The 23,289-nt window shown below is 42.5% G+C and overlaps 1 protein-coding gene across 1 annotated transcript in view; it reads right to left on the bottom strand.

The window, feature by feature from the left end:
* The window catches only part of wwp1 (WW domain containing E3 ubiquitin protein ligase 1), a 63,450-nt gene extending 41,911 nt beyond the window's left edge, over positions 1-21,539 (bottom strand). The window contains exons 1-2 of the mRNA XM_084151647.1: positions 21,401-21,539; positions 6,307-6,366 (exon numbers count right to left, since the gene is read on the bottom strand). The gene's annotated coding sequence lies outside the window, so the exon portion shown is untranslated. The remainder of the gene's footprint in view (positions 1-6,306; positions 6,367-21,400) is intronic.
* Between the last annotated feature and the right edge of the window lie 1,750 nt (positions 21,540-23,289).

The following is a 23,289-nucleotide window of genomic DNA, read 5'->3' on the forward strand; positions in this document are numbered from 1 at the left end:
ATGATGTCGTCCTCAGTGACAGTACGTACAGTTGAAGTCGGAAGTTTACATACACCTTAGGCAAATAAATTGTGAAAAACTCAGTTTTTCACAATTCCTGACATTTAATCCTAGTAAAAATTCCCTGTCTTAGGTCAGTTAGGATCACCACTTTATTTTAAGAATGTGAAATGTCAGAATAATAGTAGAGAGAAGGATTTATTTCAGCTTTTATTTCTTTCATCACATTCCCAGTGGATCAGAACCTTCCATACACTCAATTAGTATTTGGTAGCATTGCCTTTAAATTGTTTAACTTGGGTCAAACGTTTCGGGTAACCTTCCACAAGTTTCCCACAATAAGTTGGGGGAATTTTGGCCCATTCCTCCTGACAGAGCTGGTGTAACTGAGTCAGGTTTGTAGGCCTCCTTGCTCGCACACGCTTTTTCAGTTCTGCTCACACATTTTCTATAGGATTGAAGTCAGGGCTTTGTGATGGCCACTCCAATACCTTGACTTTGTTGTCCTTAAGCCATTTTGCCACAACTTTGGAAGTATGCTTGGGGTCATTGTCCATTTGGAAGTGCCATTTCCGACCAAGCTGTCACTTCCTGACTGATGTCTTGAGATGTTGCTATAATATATCCACATAATTTTCCTTCCTCATGATGCCATCTATTTCGTGAAGTGCACCAGTCCCTCCTGTAGCAAAGCACCCCCACAGCATGATGCTGCCACCCCTGTGTTTCACGGTTGGGATGGTGTTCTTCGGCTTGCAAGCTACCCCATTTTTCCTCCAAACATAACGATGGTCATTATGGCCAAACAGTTCTATTTTTGTTTCATCAGACCAGAGGACATTTCTCATAAAAGTCAGATCTTTGTCCCCATGTGCAGTTGCAAACCGTAGTCTGGCTTTTTTATGGCGGTTTTGGAGCAGTGGCTTCCTCCTTGCTGAGCGGCCTTTCAGGTTATGTCGATATAGGACTCGTTTTACTGTGGATATAGATACTTTTGTACCTGTTTCCTCCAGCATCTTCACAAGGTCCTTTGCTGTTGTTCTGGGATTGATTTGCACTTTTGGCACCAAAGTACGTTAATCTCTAGGTGACAGAACGCGTCTCCTTCCTGAGCGGTATGACGTCTGCGTGGTCCCATGGTGTTTATACTTGCGTACTATTGTTGTACAAATGAACATAGTACCTTCAGGCGTTTGGAAACTGCTCCCAAGGATGAACCAGACTTGTGGAGGTCTACACATTTTTTTCTGAGGTCTTGGCTGATTTCTTTTGATTTTCCCATGATGTCAAGCAAAGAGGCACTGAGTTTGAAGGTAGGCCTTGAAATACATCCACAGGTACACCTCCAATTGACTAAAATTATGTCAATTAGCCTATCAGAAGCTTCTAAAGCCATGACATACTTTTCTGGAATTTTCCAAGCTTAAAGGCACAGTCAACTTAGTGTATGTAAACTTCTGACCCACTGGAATTGTGATACAGTGAAATAATCTGTCTGTAAACAATTGTTGGAAAAAGTAATTGTGTCATGCACAAAGTAGATGTCCTAACCGACTTGCCAAAACTATAGTTTGTTAACAAGAAATTTGTGGAGTGGTTGAAAAACTAGTTTTAATGACTCCAACCTAAGTGTATGTAAACTTCCAACTGTACATACCCCAACCAGAAGCTATGGATTACAGGCAACATCCACACTTAGCCAAAGGGTAGAGCTGCCGCTTTCAAGGAGCGGGACTCTAACCCGGACGCTTATGAGAAATCCCGCTATGCCCTTCGACGAACCATCAAACAGGCAAAGAGTCAAAACAGGACTAAGATTGAATCGTACTACACCGGCTCCGATGCTGTTATGATGCGGCAGGGCTTGAAAACTATTACATACTACAAAGAGAAGAACAGCCGTGAGCTGCCCAGTGACACAAGCCTACCAGACCAGCTAAACCACTTCTATGCTCGTTTCGAGGCAAGCAACACTGAAGCATGCATGAGAGCTTCAGCTGTTACGGCTGACTATGTGATCACGCTCTCCGTAGCCGATGTGAGTAAGACTTTTAAGCAGGTCAACATTTACAAGGCCGCAGGGCCAGACGGATTACCAGGACGTGTACTCTGAGCATGCGCTGACCAACTGGCAAGTGTCTTCACTGACATTTTCAACATGTCCCTGACTGAGTCTCTAATACCAACATGTTTCAAGCAGTCCACCATAGTCCCTGTGCCCAAGAACACTAAGGTAACCTGCCTAAATGACTACCATCCCGTAGCACTCACATCTGTAGTCATGAAGTGCTTTGAAAGGCTGGTCATGTCTCACATCATCACCATTATCCCAGAAACCCTAGACCCACTCCAATTTGCATACCACCCCAACAGATCCACAGATGATGCAATCTCTATTGCACTCCACACTGCCCTTTCCCACCTGGACAAGAGAAACACTTATGTGAGAATGCTATTCATTGACTACAGCTCAACATTCAACACCATAGTGCCCTCAAAGCTCATCACTAAGCTAAGGATCCTGGGACTAAACACCTCCCTCTGCAACAGGATCCTGGACTTCCTGACGGGCCGCCCCCAGGTAGTAAGGGTAGGTAACAACACATCTGCCACGCTGATCCTCAACACGGGGGCCCGTGTTGTCGACTACAGGAAAAAAAAGACTGAGCTCGCCCCCATTCTCATCGACGGGCTGTAGTGGAACAGGTTGAGAGCTTCAAGTTCCTTGGTGTCCACATCACCAACAAATTATCATGGTCCAAACACACCAAGACAGTCGTGGAAGAGGGCACCCTAGTCATAGACTGTTCTCTCTGCTACCGCACGGCAAGCTACCAGAGCACCAAGTCTAGGTCCAAAAGGCTTCTTAACAGCTTCTACCCCCAAGCCATAAGACCCCTGAACAGCTAATCATGGCAACCCAGACTATTTGCATTGCCACCCCCCGCTGCGGCTACTCTGTTTATTATCTATGCATAGTCACTTTAACTCTACCCACATGTATATATTACCTCAATTACCTCAACTAACCGGTGCCCCCGCACATTGACTCTGTACCGGTACCCCCTCTATATAGCCTCCCTACTGTTACTTTATTTTACTGCTGCTCTTTAATTATTTGCTATTTTTATTTTTTACTTAACACTTGTTTTTTCTTTTCTTAAAACTGCATTGTTGGTTAAGGGCTTGTAAGTAAACATTTCACTGTAAGGTCTACACCTGTTGTATTGGCAAATAAAATTTGATTTGACTTGAGGCTGTAATCGCTGCCAAAGGTGCTTCAACAATGTACTGAGTAAAGGGTCTGAATACTTATGTAAATGTGATATTTCAGTGTTTAATTTTTTATAAATCTGCAAACATTTCAAAAAACCAGTTTTTGCTTTGTCATTATGGGGTATTGTGTGTAGATTGATGAGAGGAAAAAACAATTTAATCAATTTTAGAATAAGGCTACCAAAATGTGGAATAAGTCGAGGGGTCTGAATACTTTCTGAATGCACTGTAACATGGGCTTCCAATTACAATACAATGAACTGTATTCGGACATTGAACTCCTTATCCATTGATTACTTGCCCTGCAATAACTTTTGACCTCCATACTGATACCAGGTTTAGTACCACGATACCATCACGATACTTGATACCAAGAAAGACACCACAGCAAAAAGATTAAGTTATATTAGCCAAAGTCACAGAATGGTACTTGTTCCAGACAGATGAACGTTTCAGTTTACCGTGCAACACTAAACCACACTGACATGTTAGGCTGTAGCCTAAACCAGGGATGGGCAACTGGCAGCCCGCGGAACAATAAAATACCCCATAATGTCAAAGTGGAATGATGTTTTCGAAATGTTTACAAATTAATTAAAAATTGAAAGCTGAAACGTTGAGTCAATAAGTATTCAACCCTTTTGTTATGGCAAGCCTAAATAAGTTCAGGAGTAAAATTGTGCTTAACAAGTCACATAATAAGATGCAATAATAGTGTTTAACATGATTTTTGAATGACTACCCCATCTCTGTACCCCACACATACAATTATCTGTAAGGTCCCTCAGTCGAGCAGTGAATTTCAAAAACACATATTCAACCAAAGACCAGGGAGGTTTTCCAAGATGGGTAAAAGAAAAGCAGACATTGAACATCCCTTTGAGCATGGTGAAGTAACTAATTACACTTTGGATGGTGTATCAATACACCCAGTCACTACAAATATATAGGAGTCCTTCCTAACTCAGTTGCCGGAGAGGAAGGAAACCGCTCAGGGATTTCACCATGAGGCCAATGGTGACTTTAAAACAGTTACAGAGTTTAATGGCTGTGATAGGGGAAAACTGAGGATGGATCAACAACATTGTACTTACTCCACAATCCTAACCTAATTGACAAAGTGAAAAGAAGGATGCCTTTTCAGAATAAAAAATATTCAAAAATATGCATCCTGTTTGCATTAAGGCCCTAAAGTAAAACTGCAAAAATATGTGGCAAAGAAATTAATATAAAGCGTTGTGCTGTGTTGGATTTGCCCCAAACATATCACTGAGTACCACTCTTCATATTTTCAAGCATGGTGGAGGCTGCATCATGTTATAGGCAATGTTCCCTCTAAACTGCACACATGCGTGGGCGCGCAGTACCCCGAGATTGCCACGCATCTCCCGGGACTGCTGCGCAAAATAAATACAGTATCAGCCCACGAAGAAGCACGAGATTGAACTTCACTCAACTTTTTAGATTTTGCCGTGTTAGTTAACACTATCAACCGTTGCCCTTTACTGTGGTCTACTGAGCGGCAGGTAGCTTAGTGGGTAAGAGCGTTGTGCCAGTAACCGAAAGGTCGCTGGTTCTAATCCCCGAGCCGACTAGGTGAACTGTCGATGTGCCCTTGAGCAAGGCACTTAACCCTAATTGCTCCTGTAAGTCGCTCTGGATAAGAGCGTCTGCTAAATGACTAAAATGTCAAATGTAAATGTAAATGTAACGCAATATTAGCCAATTTCAATGCAACATACCGAAACAAAATGAACTATGCAAGACTTGGTATGAAAAACGAACCACGCAAAATATTTTGTTGTAGCCAGAACGCGCCGGAGTAGGATACTATTGCATTGACACGACCGACTCAGCCCGTACTCTACACAGACCGGTGTTGCATAACTAATCAGAGCTGCAGTAGGCCTATATGCAAATAGACCATTGCCATATATGGATCTGTGCCATTTACTTTGAACTGGACTGTTTACAGCATGAGCGGTCGGTAGTAGATGTGCTTGTTTTGAGATCAAAGCGAGAGCTGCATGTTGCCACGTGTGCACATTTTGTTCATATCCTTTGCTAGTTAGTGAGTTATTAGCCCAGTTATAGATAATTTGTAGTCAGCAATAGGGGAGTGATTGCTTCCTACAAGAGCACAAAACATGTACATTTCTAGACATCTTTGAAAAGCAAGTCAGAGCTTTTTTTGTCTTAAAGGGGTAGTGTTGTGTTTTAAGACAGGCTTGAATAAGCTAAGTAGCCAATAGGCGGAGGGTGGCATAATTTGTCTGATTCTCTGTAATAATGGTATGGGAATAATAACGCATTTTATGTTTAAAGTGGTTTCTTTTTTCTTTTTTTTTCAAGTGGTTTCTTGCATCAAACCCAACATTTTCAGTCTGAAGGACAAGTGGATAAACAGGTCAATGCCAAGCCCTGCATGTTTTTTTTAGTTTTTTTAAAGTCTCATGGAATGTAGGTCTACATTGAACACAACACATTGGCTGCTACTGTAGGCTGAATGATAGAACAGCTATGTACATGTTAAAATGTTATGGCATTCATTTTCTCCATTGTTTTTGATGGTAGGCCAATCTGGTATGTCTACATTATGATCAAATAGCCACAGTATAATTTTTTAAAGAATAATGTGCAAATATAGTACAATCCAGGTGTGCAAAGCTCTTAAAGACTTACCCAGAAAGACTCACAGCTGTAATCGCTGGCAACGGTGATTCCAAAATGTATTGACTCAGGGGGTTGAATACTTATCTAATAAAATATACATTAGTGTTTTATCTTTCATAAAAAAAATGTTTTGCAAACGTTAGAATGTTTCTTCCACTTTTACAGTATTTTGTGTTGTCAGAAAATGACAAATCAATTTTAATCCCACTTTTGTAACAACAAAATGTGGAAAAAAATCAAGGGGTGTGGGTACTTTCTGAAGGCACAGTACCTTTCAAATCCTTGGCCAACATTAGCTCTAGTTCACATCCAAGGAAATAAACAGGCCTAGAATGGCGAATATACATCCCTACTCACGATTGGTGCGTTTTGCAGAACCCTCCGGATCCTCAGCCGACTCCGTGGCCCATGATTGCCCTGCAAAAGGAGAAAGGGAGTAGTTAGTTAGTCAGTGAATAATGCACTGTCAGCTGTTATATTAACACTGATCTGGGTTGTGCAAAGAAGGCTTTAACCTAAGCACAGAACCAGTCAAAGGGAAAATAAACACTTTCTTAATCTGAACAAAGTATTGATGTATGGTTTGTTTGGTGCAGATGAGTGACAACATATGAATGTTCTTAAACTGACAAGGTAAAATGGTTACCACAAGATCCCTTCCCTTCCTGTCCAAACACAGATGGGGTGCTAGGAGTTGTGAACTCAGAAGCTGAGAGCCACAGACCCAGGTTTAGGGAGATCCGAACTGATAACTGAGCAGATGGAGAGACTAGAGAGAGAGAAGGCTAAAACAATTTTCCATTGTCAGCATACATATGCCACTACCACCCCATTCTGAGGGCATAACACCACACAGAGAAACATAGCCATTTGATCTTTGCTACACAAACAAAAACACATTAAAATCATGTTACTCACTGGCAAAGCAAAGGGACATGAAAAAGGCCACTAACCATTGTTAATAAAGTGCAGATATGCACACACACACCAATTGCCACAAATTGTCTCAACAGACTGCCTCAAAGTGTGCAGTCACATGAGTAAACAGGGCAAGCAAGGCCATAATCTCAGAGCATTAAAGGCTAAGATGAGTGGAGCCAGAGGACTCCCAGCTGACTAAGGGTGAAGTGTTGTTCATCAGGACAGGAGAAAGCCTCCATTGTCTTTAGACCAGTGGGATCAGTTCCCGCTTTTCCATATAATCAATAGGCTATGTATTATGATCTTCAGGCCCAAACTAATCCTAGATCAGCACTCCTACTCTGAGATGCTTGATACATACGGCCCCGGGGCTTCATCCTCATCCAGACATCTCATGGAACACAGCAGAAGTCATTAGAGAGGGTGCAGAATCCAGAGGACCTTGAAGGGCACTTCACCCTACTCCAAAACACTGCACTCGTCCCCCTTCTCACTTCTCCGCGGCACTTCTATCATATTACACTCCTCCGCACTGCAAAACACTTCTTCCTTTACTCACCTCCTATATCCTCTTATCTCCTGTCCTCTCCTTCACACCCCACTCCACTGTTCTCCTGTACCCGTCTGGCTTGCATAGGGGAACGGACGGTATGTGTCTGCCTTGCATTAGCTCCAGCTCAGCAGAGACGCACAGAGACTACCGGCAGGCAGGCCAGATAAAACCTTTCCCTGATCCCCTCCAAGCCTCTGTCTGTCTGAAGAGACAGAGCAGCCCAACCAGGGGAGGATAGGGGAGTATGGGAGGATGTGGGAAGGGAGGTATGGGGGAGAGTGGGGATGTTAGCATCAGAACCAATGACACAGCATTACGGAGTGCATCTGGCATGGAAACCAACCAACCGCTGCGATTAACAGCCTCTGACCAGCTGAACGAACAACCAGGCGACTCGCAACCCCACTCCGCTCATTGTGTCTCAGTGTCTGGTAGTCGTGACAACGCCTCCAGCTGTAACAGTGACATGACAGGGGAACAGATAGCTGGCATAACCTCCAAGGTGAACCAGCGTGACATCTAGGGCTGGCACAATTACCGTATAACCGACAGTTATGGATGAAGACCGTCATGAAATGTAAAATAACTGCCATAACCGTTACAAAAAAGACGCAAACAGATTATTTTTATTTATAAGACATTTACGTCCCACTTTACTTCCTGCTTTGCTCCTATGGGTACACTCGCAATGGCCGCCAGTCCACACATTACGGCATCATTAACTTGAATGGGGATGCCCATTAGCCTATATTCATTCTGTTTCTATGGCAGCACATGCAGTCAGGAGTGGAAGAAAATATTTGCGTCAAATGTTGCTATTCAAAGTCATTACGGTGACTGTGGTCATTTGAATGGTCATCAAAAATTCCATGACCGTCACAGTGATGTCGTGCCTCAAAGACAGAAGTGCTCAGTCAGTCTGGAGCTGAATGAACAGGCTGCATAAAATAAAGCGTCATTGCTGTCCATCCTAAATGTGCAGATTGCAAAGGACATTTCCTTTTTTTACTCAGTGGATAAAAAGAGTGCTGTTCTGCTTAATCTGCTAGCACAGCACAGAGACCTATAGCAATATCTCCTCCTCAAGTGCACTCTGGCCTCTCAGACTAGGAGTAGAGAGACAGACAGAATAGGAGTAGTGTGACAGAGATGGAGTAGAGAGACAAACATAGGACACAGACAGACTTGGAGTAGAGCGACAGACAGAGGACTGGGGCAGAGCAGAGACCAACAGTAAGCTGCCATCAGTCTCTAATTAAGGAGGCTGACTAATGACAAGCGATCCTGCCAGCCAGACAGGCCAGGGAGCAGTTTATAATCCCCTCAGCCCTGGCCTGGAAGTCTTTCTGGGATTGGAGGCAGGGGATAGTCACACAGAGGGCAAGAGGTCAAGAGCACATGTAATCTCATTCCCAGAGTCTGGTGGACTAATGCGTAAAACTTTGCCTTAGTTAGCGAATACAGAAAGACCGGGAGAAACTCATAGGCATTGGCTTGATCGTGTGGTTTGCAAAAATTTAATGACAAATAATTTACTCAGCAATTTATAAAGTCACAACCGGGCTGATGGAAACAGAAAATGCAGGTACAATTTTATAAATGTCGACAGACAAGTTGTTTGTTTGACATGGTGGGATCTTTTTATGTCTGCAAAATTAATTATGCGAGAAATGGCGGTGGAAGCGCCTTTATGGGCAAATATTTATATAAAACAACCATTATATAGAACATGGATCGCAGGTCTGCGTACTGGCATCAATACCCACACATGCAGTCCCCTAGCCTTTTGGGGACCCTAAGGAAAATGTTGTTGGGGAGGGCACGTGCCAAGACCAGAATGGGCAAATTTGCTATATAACAACAGTTTTTGTGACAAAACCATCAAAAGAGTTGAACCCCATTGAACTTGTATTTTTTATTGTATTTTATTTGCACTACTAGGGGAGTTGCACTTGCCAGGGACCTCACGATATGATATTATCACGATACTTACGTGCCGATACGATATGTATTGCGATTCTCACGATTCAATATGTATTGTGATTTGATACTGTGATTTTATTGCGATTTGATGTTCCAAACATATTGCTCACCATATGTCTGCTGCAGAGGGACAAGAGAGAGACATGAGAAAACTAGTTTTGTTCAGTCATGCAAATAGAAGTCCTGAAAACTAATTGGCTCCCTCTATAAAAAGAAGATGGAGAACAAGCTATGAAGGAAAAATACTCAAGTTTTGGTGCAGGTACAGCCAACTAGCACAAGAATAATATTGCGATAATGACAAAAGCGATACGATATATAGTCAGTAATAATATCCCGATATGTAACTATCGATTTTTCCCCGCCCGCCACACACCCTTTTATCCACAAAAAGTCAGTTTGATGGAAACATCTATGCAGATTTGAGAATATTCACATGAAAATCTGTCACCAATTGGATGGAAACCTAGCTAGTGACGAAAACCCATCAGCGTACCGGAACAAAGTTCCTTGTTAGTCATCGCATCCCTCAGTCTGTTGACTGACGGCCACTACCATTTATGTTACGTGCGTCCGTCCTACAAGAAGCTATCAATATGTCTGAAGGTGACAGTCAGTGGCGTGATTATGCCTTCATTCCTCTCTTTCTAGCCTACATATCACGTGTTTCAAATATGGAGACACATTGGACCTTTGTGCTGCCATTGGCAGGCTGTAATCAGATGGACCTCATTTGGACAGAACAGGAGACTCATGCAGAATAAATGTGTTGGCATACTGCATTTTCCGGGCCTTCCTTTCACACCGCCTGATATAGTGGTCCTGGATGGCAGGGAGCTCAGCCCCAGTGATGTAATGGGCTGTCCATACCACCCTCTGTAGCGCCATGCGATCGAGGGAGGTGCAGTTGCCATACCAAGCAATGATGCAGCCAGTCAAGATGGTCTCAATGGTGCAGCTGTCGTCCGCTAACTTGATGGTGTTGGAGTCGTGCGTAGTCACGCAGTCATGGGTGAACAGGGAGTATGGGAGGGGACTAAGTACACACCCCTGTGGGGCCCCCGTGTTGAGGGTCAGTTTGGCTGTGCTGATGTTACCTACCCTCACCACCTGGGGCCTGTGTAATAGGATTCCACCTGTTCCTATATTGTCATTTTTCTTGTTTGATGGCTCTGCGGAGGTCGTAGCAGGACTTTTTGTACTTGTTCCTTTCCTCAGCCGTAGCCTCAGGGTTGGCTGCGATAGCCCTGCTGTGTGCGGTAGCCCTGTCCTTTCATTTAACACCAACCTCTGTGATAATCCAGGAACTTTTGATTGGGGAAACAGCCAACCTTCACTGTGGGGACAACGTCTCCGATCCATTTCCTAATAAAGCCGGTGACGGAGGTGGTTAGCTCGTCGATGCTATCGGCGGAGTCTCTGAACATATTCCAGTCAGCGCTAGCAAAGCAGTCCAGTAGGATAATTTCTGAGGACAATTTCTCAACGGAGCAAGTCACGAGTACTTCCTGTTTGAGCTTCTGCTTGTATACAGGAAGCAGGAGTATGGAGTCATGATCTGATTTGCCGAATGGGGGACGAGGGAGGGCCTTGTTTGCTTGCTTGTGGGTAGAGTAACAGTGGTCTAGGACTTTATCGCCCCTAGTAGTCCCATAGGGCGGCACACAATTGGCCCAGCATCGTCCGGGTTTGGCCGGTGTAGGCAGTCATTGTAAATAAGAATTTGTTCTTAACTGACTTGCCTAGTTAAATAAAGGTTAAAAAAAATACAATAAAAAAACGTGTTGATGGAAGTTGGGCATCACATGCCTTAATGATGCTGAATTTAAATCACCAGCAATAAGAAAAGCAGGGTCCGGGTGCAAGGTTTCCAGCTTGTTTATAGCCTCGTACAGTTCGTTATTTGCCAGCTTGTTATTTTTCTTGTCCTTAGGTGACAGGAAAACAGAGGGGAAACTAAGGACAGACAGAGTGAGACAGAGGATGAGGTGTGTGCGCATGTATTGTCATTTAGGCTGGTTGACAAAGCCTGACTAAGGGCCAGTCAGTCAGTTAAGTGTTATCATTGGTTGTGACAGACTGGGGAGACTGAGGCCTCTAATCGTATGATGTTTCAGAGCAGTTGCAACACTTTAAGACATTTTTCTATTAGAATCCTTCTGAGATAGTTTTGATTTCTTTGAAGCCATCAAAGACTAGGGTATGTGCCGGGGTGCAACACTGTCTAGAAGCAACGTCTTCACTTACGGGATTAATGACTCAAAAATATGACTGAATCAAAAAGTATTATTATATGTTCAGTGTCGCTTCATGGCTTGGCTGTAAAGCTGCTAGTTAAATGTGAAGGCTGAGGAACACTAACACTATTTGATGTGAAAATACCACTGTAGTGTGTGTGTGTGTGTGTGTTCTCCCAGTCAGTTTGCTGAGAGCTGGCCTCTGTGCAGGCACACCATTGGGAACATCAACAGCCCATGCAGCCAGCAGCACTGAATTGGATATCATTATAACTAATGGCTCTCTGACTCAGGAATCGATCAGACTGTTCAGACTCACTAGATCAGAGAGAGTAGGAGGGGGGATCCGATTTACACGGTTGTGTGATATTTGGTATTCATAGTACATGTGAGTAGCTTTCCAGTGCTACCATAATAGGCTTAGGCTAGAACTAGGCTACACAGACACAGTAAAGGAAGACAATGTGCTCAATCCTCTGGTAGTGTTGCACGGTATACCAAAACTTTGGTACTTTTTCCAATAGTAGAACTTGAAAAATAATTTGTGTTACTTTCTGTACTTCTGTCAAATGTGTCACACATCATCTACTGATTGAGAGAGGATCAAGTCTGTCTATCAGTGCAGCCGATGTCCCCTTAAAGCACGAGAGCACCGTGCCTGCTCCACTTACTCACTGCTAGCTCTAGCCTGTCCTGAGGAACCACTGCACTCACTGGGAGTCTGGTTGCATCACCACTCATGCTGCACAGAAGTTAACACACTTGAATAATGCGACACAGCATGTAGAAATGTTGATTTAATTACTGTTCGCAAAACAATGCCCATTACAGGCTAGAACACTTCAAAATACAAGAAGATACTGGTAGCTTCCAGCTTTGTAGGCTAACTTTCCTTGCTAGCTTACAGCTGAAACTAACATCAATTAACTACCCTAGTACTTTGTTTGTGATAATATTCAAACCATAACGCAAAATATTGCTGATTTCAAAGCTGATTGTCACCAAAAACTTTATTCATTCATTTCCTCTCCCCGCCTCACGTCGCTCCCAGTCAAGATCATCTTTGCTGGAGCTGACTGTGTGAATGAGGTCTTAGAGACAGTGCACACTTTTATAAAAGACACGGTTGCTTCTTCTATGCAAATGTTGATCAGTATAATAAAATAAGTCCCAAACGGAAGACAAAACAGATTGTTTATCATCTGTAGCCCCATGAAATCAGCCAAAACAAGCTCAGTAACTCAATGAATGCGCACACTCCTATTGAATATGCAGTCACCTGTACTGTGAATAAACCTAGGCTACATCTTGATTTACCCAGTTTATCAATAGACTAAAGATTTACCATTCAAATAACTGATTACCATTATGTTATGTAGTTAGACAGCTTTTTACCAAAGTCAAATGTATTGTATAATTGATTAATTAATGCATACATTCAAAAATCAAACATTTCAAATATAATGATACTGAACTCAAGAGAGCTGTCTGGATCAAGTTCCATTCTGTGACTTTGGCTAATACGCCTTCTTTTTTTGCCGTTGTATCGTTTTGATATCGTGATCCTAAACCTGGTATCGAAGTCAAAATTCTGCTAACGTGACAACACTATCCCTGGTGTAAACAAGTAAAAATCATGCTTGGAATTGGAACCCAAAATCTAAAATCACATAAAAAGTATGTGCTGGCATATTTTTTATATTTAGACACAGACACGCCCACATCTCTGTATGGCTGCTTGGGAAAACAACACAGGGACAAACTGCACACATACAGTGAGTGAATAATAACACATCCACCATAAATTCTACAGCTGCCATTTAAAATGGAACTGACAGTGTTTTAGCAACATGAAATATTTAAAAAATGTGTTCATATACACCCACAGGAAGAATATGCCGCCTTTTTTTTACATTTTCCGACAAGCGAGCACTTAGATGGTCATTTTCAAGTTCATATTTTCACATTTTAATTCTATAACAATATAGAGTGGGAAGGCGGCCGTGCATCTGGACAACTAATACACTTTAGGAAATAAAACCTAATAAAAACATCTGTCTTGTCCAGGACCAGACTCTACACAAACCGGTGTGCCCTAGCCAATCAGAGCTACAGTAGGCCTATATGCAAATACAGTGGGGGAAAAAAGTATTTAGTCAGCCACCAATTGTGCAAGTTCTCCCACTTAAAAAGATGAGAGGCCTGTAATTTTCATCATAGGTACACGTCAACTATGACAGACAAATTGAGAGAGAAAAAATACAGAAAATCACATTGTAGGATTTTTAATGAATTTATTTGCAAATTATGGTGGAAAATAAGTATTTGGTCACCTACAAACAAGCAAGATTTCTGGCTCTCACAGACCTGTAACTTATTCTTTAAGAGGCTCCTCTGTCCTCCACTCGTTACCTGTATTAATGGCACCTGTTTGAACTTGTTATCAGTATAAAAGACACCTGTCCACAACCTCAAACAGTCACACTCCAAACTCCACTATGGCCAAGACCAAAGAGCTGTCAAAGGACACCAGAAACAAAATTGTAGACCTGCACCAGGCTGGGAAGACTGAATCTGCAATAGGTAAGCAGCTTGGTTTGAAGAAATCAACTGTGGGAGCAATTATTAGGAAATGGAAGACATACAAGACCACTGATAATCTCCCTCGATCTGGGGCTCCACGCAAGATCTCACCCGTGGGGTCAAAATGATCACAAGAACGGTGAGCAAAAATCCCAGAACCACACGGGGGGACCTAGTGAATGACCTGCAGAGAGCTGGGACCAAAGTAACAAAGCCTACCAGCAGTAACACACTACGCTGCCAGGGACTCAAATCCTGCAGTGCCAGACGTGTCCCCCTGCTTAAGCCAGTACATGTCCAGGCCCGTCTGAAGTTTGCTAGAGTGCATTTGGATGATCCAGAAGAGGATTGGGAGAATGTCATATGGTCAGATGAAACCAAAATAGAACTTTTTCGTAAAAACTCAACTCGTCGTGTTTGGAGGACAAAGAATGCTGAGTTGCATCCAAAGAACACCATACCTACTGTGAAGCATGGGGGTGGAAACATTCTTTGGGGCTGTTTTTCTGCAAAGGGACAAGGACGACTGATCCGTGTAAAGGAAAGAATGAATGGGGCCATGTATCGTGAGATTTTGAGTCAAAACCTCCTTCCATCAGCAAGGGCATTGAAGATGAAACGTGGCTGGGTCTTTCAGCATGACAATGATCCCAAACACACCACCCGGGCAACGAAGGAGTGGCTTCGTAAGAAGCATTTCAAGGTCCTGGAGTGGCCTAGCCAGTCTCCAGATCTCAACCCCATAGAAAATCTTTGGAGGGAGTTGAAAGTCCATGTTGCCCAGCGACAGCCCCAAAATATCACTGCTCTAGAGGAGATCTGCAAAATACCAGCAACAGTGTGTGAAAACCTTGTGAAGACTTACAGAAAACGTTTGACCTGTGTCATTGCCAACAAAGGGTATATAACAAAGTATTGAGAAACTTTCGTTATTGACCAAATACTTATTTTCCACCATAATTTGAAAATAAATTCATAAAAAATCCTACAATATGACATTCCAGAAAATCACAGTTGACGTGTACCTATGATGAAAATTACAGGCCTCTCTCATCTTTTTAAGTGGGAGAACTTGCACAATTGGTGGCTGACTAAATACTTTTTTTCCCCACTGTAAGCCATTTGCCACACAGGCCTGCCATCCTTCACTTTCAACTGGCCTGTGTGTTTACAGGCAGTAGCAACAGAGAGACTTTTGATCATTAGAAAGCATTCACCAAAAAGGCACAAAATACACCTGAATGGATTTCTGCAAATATGTAAATCCCAAGGGAGTCCTTTGACATTTGGGAACTTTGCAGTCCCATTAATCAAACAAACATGAATAGGTAGGCTACCTCTCCCTCAGTTGCCTATGCACATCAACAAGATCAACAACTAACGTTAGCCAGAGCGAGATTAGCTAAAATCTAACAAGGGAACATATGATAAACCTGCTCAAACTATTTCAGCTTTTAGTTTGCCGTCAAAATTGCACTGATAAACGATGGGGAATAGTAGTCTGCTCGCCCTTCTGCAGCTTGCCTGCCAATGCATGCTTGTCCCAACCCACGTTTTGACAACTGAATGGGAACATGCCTGCCCCCATTTGACTGATGCCAAATACGACTGACAACTAAGAGATATGCTAAGTGTGGATAACAGTCGTTCAAGTTCAGCATAGCTAGCTAGCAAAGTGATTCACATTTCTTGCTAGCTAACCAAATGACACCTGTGTCTCTACAATGCCTTGCAAATGTATTCATCCCCCTGGCGTTTTTCCTATTTTGTTGCATTACAACCTGTATTTAAATGGATTTTTATTTGGATTTCATGTAATGGACATACACAAAATAGTCAAAATTGGTGAAGTGAAATGAAAAAAATAACTTGTTTCAAAAGTGTCACATGATCTCAGTATATAGACACCCCTGTTCTGAAACGCCCCAGAGTCTGCAACACCACTAAGCAAGGAGCACCACCAAGCAAGCGGCACCATGAAGACCAAGGAGCTCTCCAAACTGGTCAGGGACAAAGTTGTGGAGAAGTACAGATCAGGGTTGGGTTAGAAAACAGGTTAGAAACGTTGAACATCCCACGGAGCACCATTAAATCCATTACTAAAAAATTGAAAGAATATGGCACCACAACAAACCTGCCACCAAAACTCATGGACCAGGCAAGGATGGCATTAATCAGAGAGGCAACAAAGACACCGAAGATAACACTGAAGGAGCTGCAAAGCTCCACAGCGGAGATTGGAGTATCTGTCCATAGGACCACTTTAAGCCGTACACTCCACAGAGCTGGGCTTTACGGAAGAGTGGCCAGAAAAAAGCCATTGCTTAAAGAAAAAAAGGCATGTGGGAGACTCCCCAAACATATGGAAGAAGGTACTCTGGTCAGATGAAACTAAAATTGAGCTTTTTGGCCATCAAGGAAAACGCTATGTCTGGCGCAAACCCAACACCTCTCATCACCCCGAGAACACCATCCCCACAGTGAAGCATGGTGGTGGCAGCATCATGCTGTGGGGATGTTTTTCATCAGCAGGGACTGGGAAACTGGTCGGAATTGAAGGAATGATGAATGCCGCTAAATACAGGGAAATTCTTGAGGGAAACCTGTTTCAGTCTTCCAGAGATTTGAACTGGGACGGAGGTTCACCTTCCAGCAGGACAATGACCCAAAGCATACTACTAAAGCAACACTTGAGTGGTTTAAGGGGAAACATTTAAATGTATTGGAATGGCCTAGTCAAAGCCCAGACCTCAATCCAATTGAGAATATGTGGTATGACTTATAGATTGCTGTGCACAAGCGAACCCATCCAACTTGAAGGAGCTGGAGCAGTTTTGCCTTGAAGAATGGGCAAAAGTTCCAGTGGCTAGATGTGCCAAGCTTATAGAGACATACCCCAAGAGACTTGCATCTGTAATTGCTGCAAAAGGTGGCTCTACAAAGTATGGACTTTGGGGGGGGGTGAATAGTTATGCACGCCAAAGTTCTGTTTTTTTGTCTTATTTCTTGTTTGTTTCACAAGAAAAAATATTTTGCATCTTCAAAGTGGTAGGCATGTTGTGTAAATCAAATGATACAAACCCCCCAAAAATCCATTTTAATTCCAGGTTGTAAGGCAACAAAATAGGAAAAATGCCAAGGGGGGTGAATACTTTCGCAAGCCACTGTAGCTGTAGCAACTGAAAAACGATATGGGGGGGGGGGGGGGGAAGTGTGGTCCTCTGTAGCTCAATTGGTAGGGCATGGCGCTTGTAACGCCAGGGTAGTGGGTTCGATCCCCGGGACCACCCATACGTAAAAATGTATGCGCACATGACTGTAAGTCGCTTTGGATAAAAGCGTCTGCTAAATGGCATATTATTATATTATTATTAAAGTCAGCCACTCACCCAATCGTCCAATGACATGAAAAACTCCCAGCAGCTAGCTAGCTAACGTTAGACTCCATGTTTTTAGCTCGCTAAATAAGTAGCTACATAAATAGATAAGCTAGCCTATTAGCCATGTTATGACTGACTTGTGATCATTGCCCTTGCTAGTTTAATTGTACTGACATTCCCAGCCATAGTTACATTTGTCCGTTTTATTTTTTTCTGAAAGTGCATCCTGAATGTGTCGGCAGCAAACAATGTACCAGGCCAGCTGTGACTTACAAACTGATAGCAATATTTGTTGGACTACCAAGAAATGTGTTGGTGAATTATATTAATCATGCATTGAACTGCATCCATCTATTCTGCCAACAATGCCTTACTGTACGACGGAATTTTGAGTCAAATAGAACCTATTTTTAAAATCTCTTATAAAGTTGGTTTTGTAGCAAACTGGGAATTACACACTTTGTGCTGATATTATAATTGTCTGTTTCATATCTGTAAAGTAGTTAAAACACTGTCAGTTCCACTTTAATTCCTTAACTATTTTGTACTTCTCCATTACCAGCTCCATGCATGTTACAGTGTGTGTGACCTTACTTGAACCTTTCCATAGCATATGGATTGGCTTTCAAAACACAATCGTCTGTACTCGGATGAACACAGAAAGTATCTCTTACTTCATACACAACAGTTTACATACACAGTGGACTTGCTTGCGATGCTGTGAACATAGAGCGATGGAGGAACTAGTTGCCTTAGCACTAACAGGCCACAATAAACAGCCGATACACACACACACACACACACACACACACACACACACACACACACACACACACACACACACACACACACACACACACACCAGTAACCACAAGTCAGGCTGGGAGACCATTAAGAGGGGTGTTTCCTGACATAGGCCTACCTAATGGTCAGAATATCCTCCAGCCCACACCCCTGCCCCACTGAGAAAGGCAAAAACAAGCAGAGTCATAATCCTAGCATCTAGGCCAGGGTTCCCCAACTGGCGGCCCGCAGGCCGAATATGACCCGCGGGTGGTTTTATTTGGCCCCTCAAGTTGTTGTTGAATTTTCATTGTTGGACATAAGGCTGTAAAAACACCAGGAAACCAGCTCCAAGTGATTTTAATTTTGAAAATCTGTTCCCAAGTATTCCCATGCATAATAGAGATATGTGATCATATAAAAATTATAAATAATTGATTGGATTTATATAGCACTTTCCTACCAACTGAGGTATTCAAAGCGCTTTACATAGCAGGGGGAAACTCACCTCATCCCCCATCAATGTGTAGCACCCACCTCAGTGATGCATGGCGACGATTTTTGTGCCAGAACGCTCACAACACATCAGCTATCAGGTGGAGAGGTGAGGAGTGATCTATGCCAATTAGGAATGAGGGGCATGATTAGGTGGCCATGATGGAATGTGGCCAGGTTGGGAATTTAGCCATGACAACAGGGTGAACACCCCTATTCTAACAATAAGTGCCATGAGATTTTGAATGACCACAGAGAGTCAGGACACCCGTTTTAATGTCCCATCCATAAGACGACACCCTACGCAGGGCAATATCCCTAAATGTAGTCAAGGTTTGAAATGATTATGTTTTAGTAAAATATTATCTGTTTAGGCTTCTTGAAGTCAATTTGCAATTATGTTCCGGCCCCCCGACCATCCACCCAAGACAGAATTAGCCCACGGCTGAATCTAGATCCCTGATCTAGTCCTAGTAGCCTCGCTCCATGCACTGTGCAGGCCTAAACTTCAGCCAACACTACGGCATTGAAACTTTATTCACATTTAACGTGATTGACCTACACGGAGCGGCAAACTTTATGCATTAGAGGTGTCTTCATTTCAAATAGACAGATTAGGCTAGCTAGACGCCTGCAACCACACCAGCACAAAACACTGACCTCACTCTAAAACATTGAACCGTCTAACCAAGATTTCCACTGATTGTATCCAGCACATAAAAATATATATATTTTTTTTTAAACACTGGAATGATTGACCAACTAACGTTACAACACCCACCCAGACATATCTACCAAAAACAGGGGCATTGCCTTTTTACACTTGCAACATTTATTTACATTGGCAAGAGCCACTAGCCTCACACCTTGTGCAAGAGACATACAACTCAAGCATTCCCCACACATAGCTGTTTCTTTGTGAAAGGTCAACAACAGAGAGGGGGAAACTGAGGCTAAATAAGCATTTTGGACAGAGGCTGCCAAAGGCGCTGCTCAAGTGACAGCATCATGTAACTAATGCCTTCACACTGTGACAGCCAAACCATACAGGACTACTGTCAACGGGAGGATGCTACCCGCAGGCCTGCAATCACAATAGTCAAATTTGTGTGGAAGAGCACATTGAAACAAATTAAACAAATAAGGCCACCAGACAGTTTTTCTTCTCTCATTTTACATTTTAGTCATTTAGCAGACGCTCTTATTCAGAGCGACTTACAGTTAGTGAGTGCATAGATTTTCATACTCTCCAAGTCACCGGCTTGGTCTCCAAATAGCCTAGGCCTCAATAGAGCTACAGAGGACAAATCATTTGATCTAAGTTTGTCAACAAATCCCAACACAAATTTGAGAGAATAATGATGGCAGCCAAATCTATAGGAAATAAAATAAAAGTGTCTGTGTTATTACAAAATCGTCATATTTTCTCAAAATAGTGTCCAAACAGGGAAGATGTTGGTCTCTGTTCGTAAAGTACCATGGCAATTTCGAGGCCACATTGGCAGAACCACATCACGCACACTAGCCAGACTTAAACGTAACGTTTGCTAGCTAGCTATAACATTACATCAGTATAACATTACATCAGTGGTTCAATTCGTGTTGCCACAAAACAACCGTGCGACTACCGTTAGCTTGCTTTAGTTATTAACCCTAGATGGAGTTCTCTAGGGCAATAACCATGAAAAGTTACCCAGAGTACACTAAATACCGACAACATTATTAGTTACACGTCAAGTGTAACTAGTTTTATGAAATGGTAAAGGTGCTAACTAGCTAACGTTAGTTTATCCCCAAACTTATCTAGCTAACGTTAGCTAGCTAATCTTTAGTGAAGATTGCAAGGACCTTGGCATTAACACCATGAAAAATGTTGGGTGAATCCGTGTATTTTAGCGAACCAGCTAGCTAAGTTAATTAGATGGCTAGCCAGATAGTTAACATTACATGTCTCGCAATCAATTGGGAGTGTATTACACCGGGCACACTGATCACAACGGACAAAAACAAACAATCGGATGGTCAGACACAGCTAAGTTAGCTAGCTAGGTAGCTAACATTACATGGTAGCTAGCTAACTGCTTAGCGAGGCCATAGCAGTTGGGTAGCTAGCTAGTAGCTTAGTTAGGTGTCCGCCATCTTTTGCTGGCATTGCTTACTGATGATGGCACGGTCCATTACCAGTTAACGTTAGCTAAAGTTAGCTAGCCATTTCAAACAAATATATTGTAGCTAGTTAACGTTAGTAGCAGTTCGCCAGTAACCAATCTCAACTTGGTAGCTAGCTAACTGAAATAACAGATTAAATAGTTTAATTAGCTAGCTACTATCTAGTTAGCTAAACAAGATCCTATGGTACCTCAAGCAAATATCAAGTCAGTTGAGTTGGAGGAACGTAGCTAGCCTAGCTAACGTTAGATAGCTGAAATACAAGAAGATTGGCAAGCTCAGCTTGAAGCAGGCATGTAAAATTGTAGACGACAGACATCCAACGTCTCTAAGTTTGGGTGGTTTACCGTGCCTGTAGCTCCAAACCGGTGTTATAAACTCCCTGTAGCTATATTCTCTCGATAAAAAGCCTGGCATTAACCTCTCAGGCTGAGCGTCCAGCTACGATTGCCATCTCTCGTCACAGACAGGTTCTCACATACACCGTAGTAGCCGACTAAACTCAACTCCACGATTTACGATGGAGTTGAGCGGTAACTAGCGTGTGCGGACTGGAGCACCAACGTCACATACACATTTTTTTTTTCAATATAAAAAAACTACTGATTTCCGGACCTAACGAATAGCTTCTGTGTAAATGCGGGCTATTCGTTGGGTGCTGAAATCAGTCGTTTTGGATAAAAACTTCATTTTATGTGATGTCGGAGCTCCAGTCCGTCCACACTAGTCATCGCCCAACTCCATCGTACATGTTTTATTGTTGGACATAAACGGTTAATATATATATATATAATCTGCGAAATGATTTTTATTTTAGAAATCTGTTCCAAAGCATTGCCACGCATTATATATATATATATATATATATATATATATATATATATATATATATATATATATATATATATATATATATATATATATATATATATATATAATCGTAAGCAAGGTTTGAAATGATTATACTTTAGTCAAATATTATATATTTTTGTGCTTCTTGCGGTCGATTTGCAGTCCACAAATTATTAGTAATTAGGTTCCGGCACCCTGACCATCCGCTCATGACATAAATCCACCAGTGGCTGAATCTAGTTAATGATTCTTGCATTATATTGACAAGATAACAGCGTGACCGTTCTAACAATGGAAATACATGTCCTCAATGATTGAAGGCAGAAGAGAGCAGATGGGACCATTCTAGCCAACGAGAGGGCAGATACGCGTGTAAACAACAGACACAATAAGTCGTTTTTCTCAACGTTGACGGAATGCCACGTGCATCCACTTATACCAGTACATTTGTAACATCTTAGACATGACTAAACGTATATTAGATCAAATAAGCCTCACGTATTTTGACACTTTCTGATAGGCCTCCATTCAATAAAGGGCTTATCTCACGCAAACAGATTTTGGGCGGAGTAAATTCTCTCGCTTTGCCTCACCATCTTTGCTGCCAGACCCTGCAGCAAAAACATTTACATTTTAGCAGACGCTCTTATCCAGAGCGACTTACAGTTAGTGAATGCCTCCATGTTTTTTTTTGTTTTTTTTGTTTATACTGTCCCCCGTGGGAAAAGAACCCACAGACCTGCCGGTCAAACCCTCCCCTACCTTGGGTTTGACGCAAACAGATTTTGGGCGGAGTAAATTCTCTCGCTTTGCCTCACCATCTTTGCTGCCAGACCCTGCAGCAAAAACATTTACATTTTAGCAGACGCTCTTATCCAGAGCGACTTACAGTTAGTGAATGCCTCCATGTTTTTTTTTGTTTTTTTTGTTTATACTGTCCCCCGTGGGAAAAGAACCCACAGACCTGCCGGTCAAACCCTCCCCTACCTTGGACGCCGGCTGCGACAGAGCCTGGACTCGAACCAGTATCTCTAGTGGCACAGCTAGCAATGCGATGCAGTACCTTAAACCACTGCGCCACTCGGGAGTCAGAAACAGAGGAAGACAGCACGTCTGACACCACCCCAAATATCAAATCAAATCAAATTGTATTGGCCACATGCGCCGAATACAACAGGTGCAGACATTACAGTGAAATGCTTACTTACAGCCCTTAACCAACAGTGCATTTCTTTTTAATAAAAAAGTAGAATAAAACAAAAAAGTGTTGAGAAAAAAAGAGCAGAAGTAAAATAAAATAACAGTAGGGAGGCTATATATACAGGGGGGTACCGGTGCAGAGTCAATGTGCGGGGGCACCGGCTAGTTGAGGTAGTTGAAGTAA

Source organism: Coregonus lavaretus (genome assembly GCF_964263955.1).
Source record: "Coregonus lavaretus genome assembly, chromosome: 34".
Classification (NCBI taxonomy): domain Eukaryota; kingdom Metazoa; phylum Chordata; class Actinopteri; order Salmoniformes; family Salmonidae; genus Coregonus; species Coregonus lavaretus.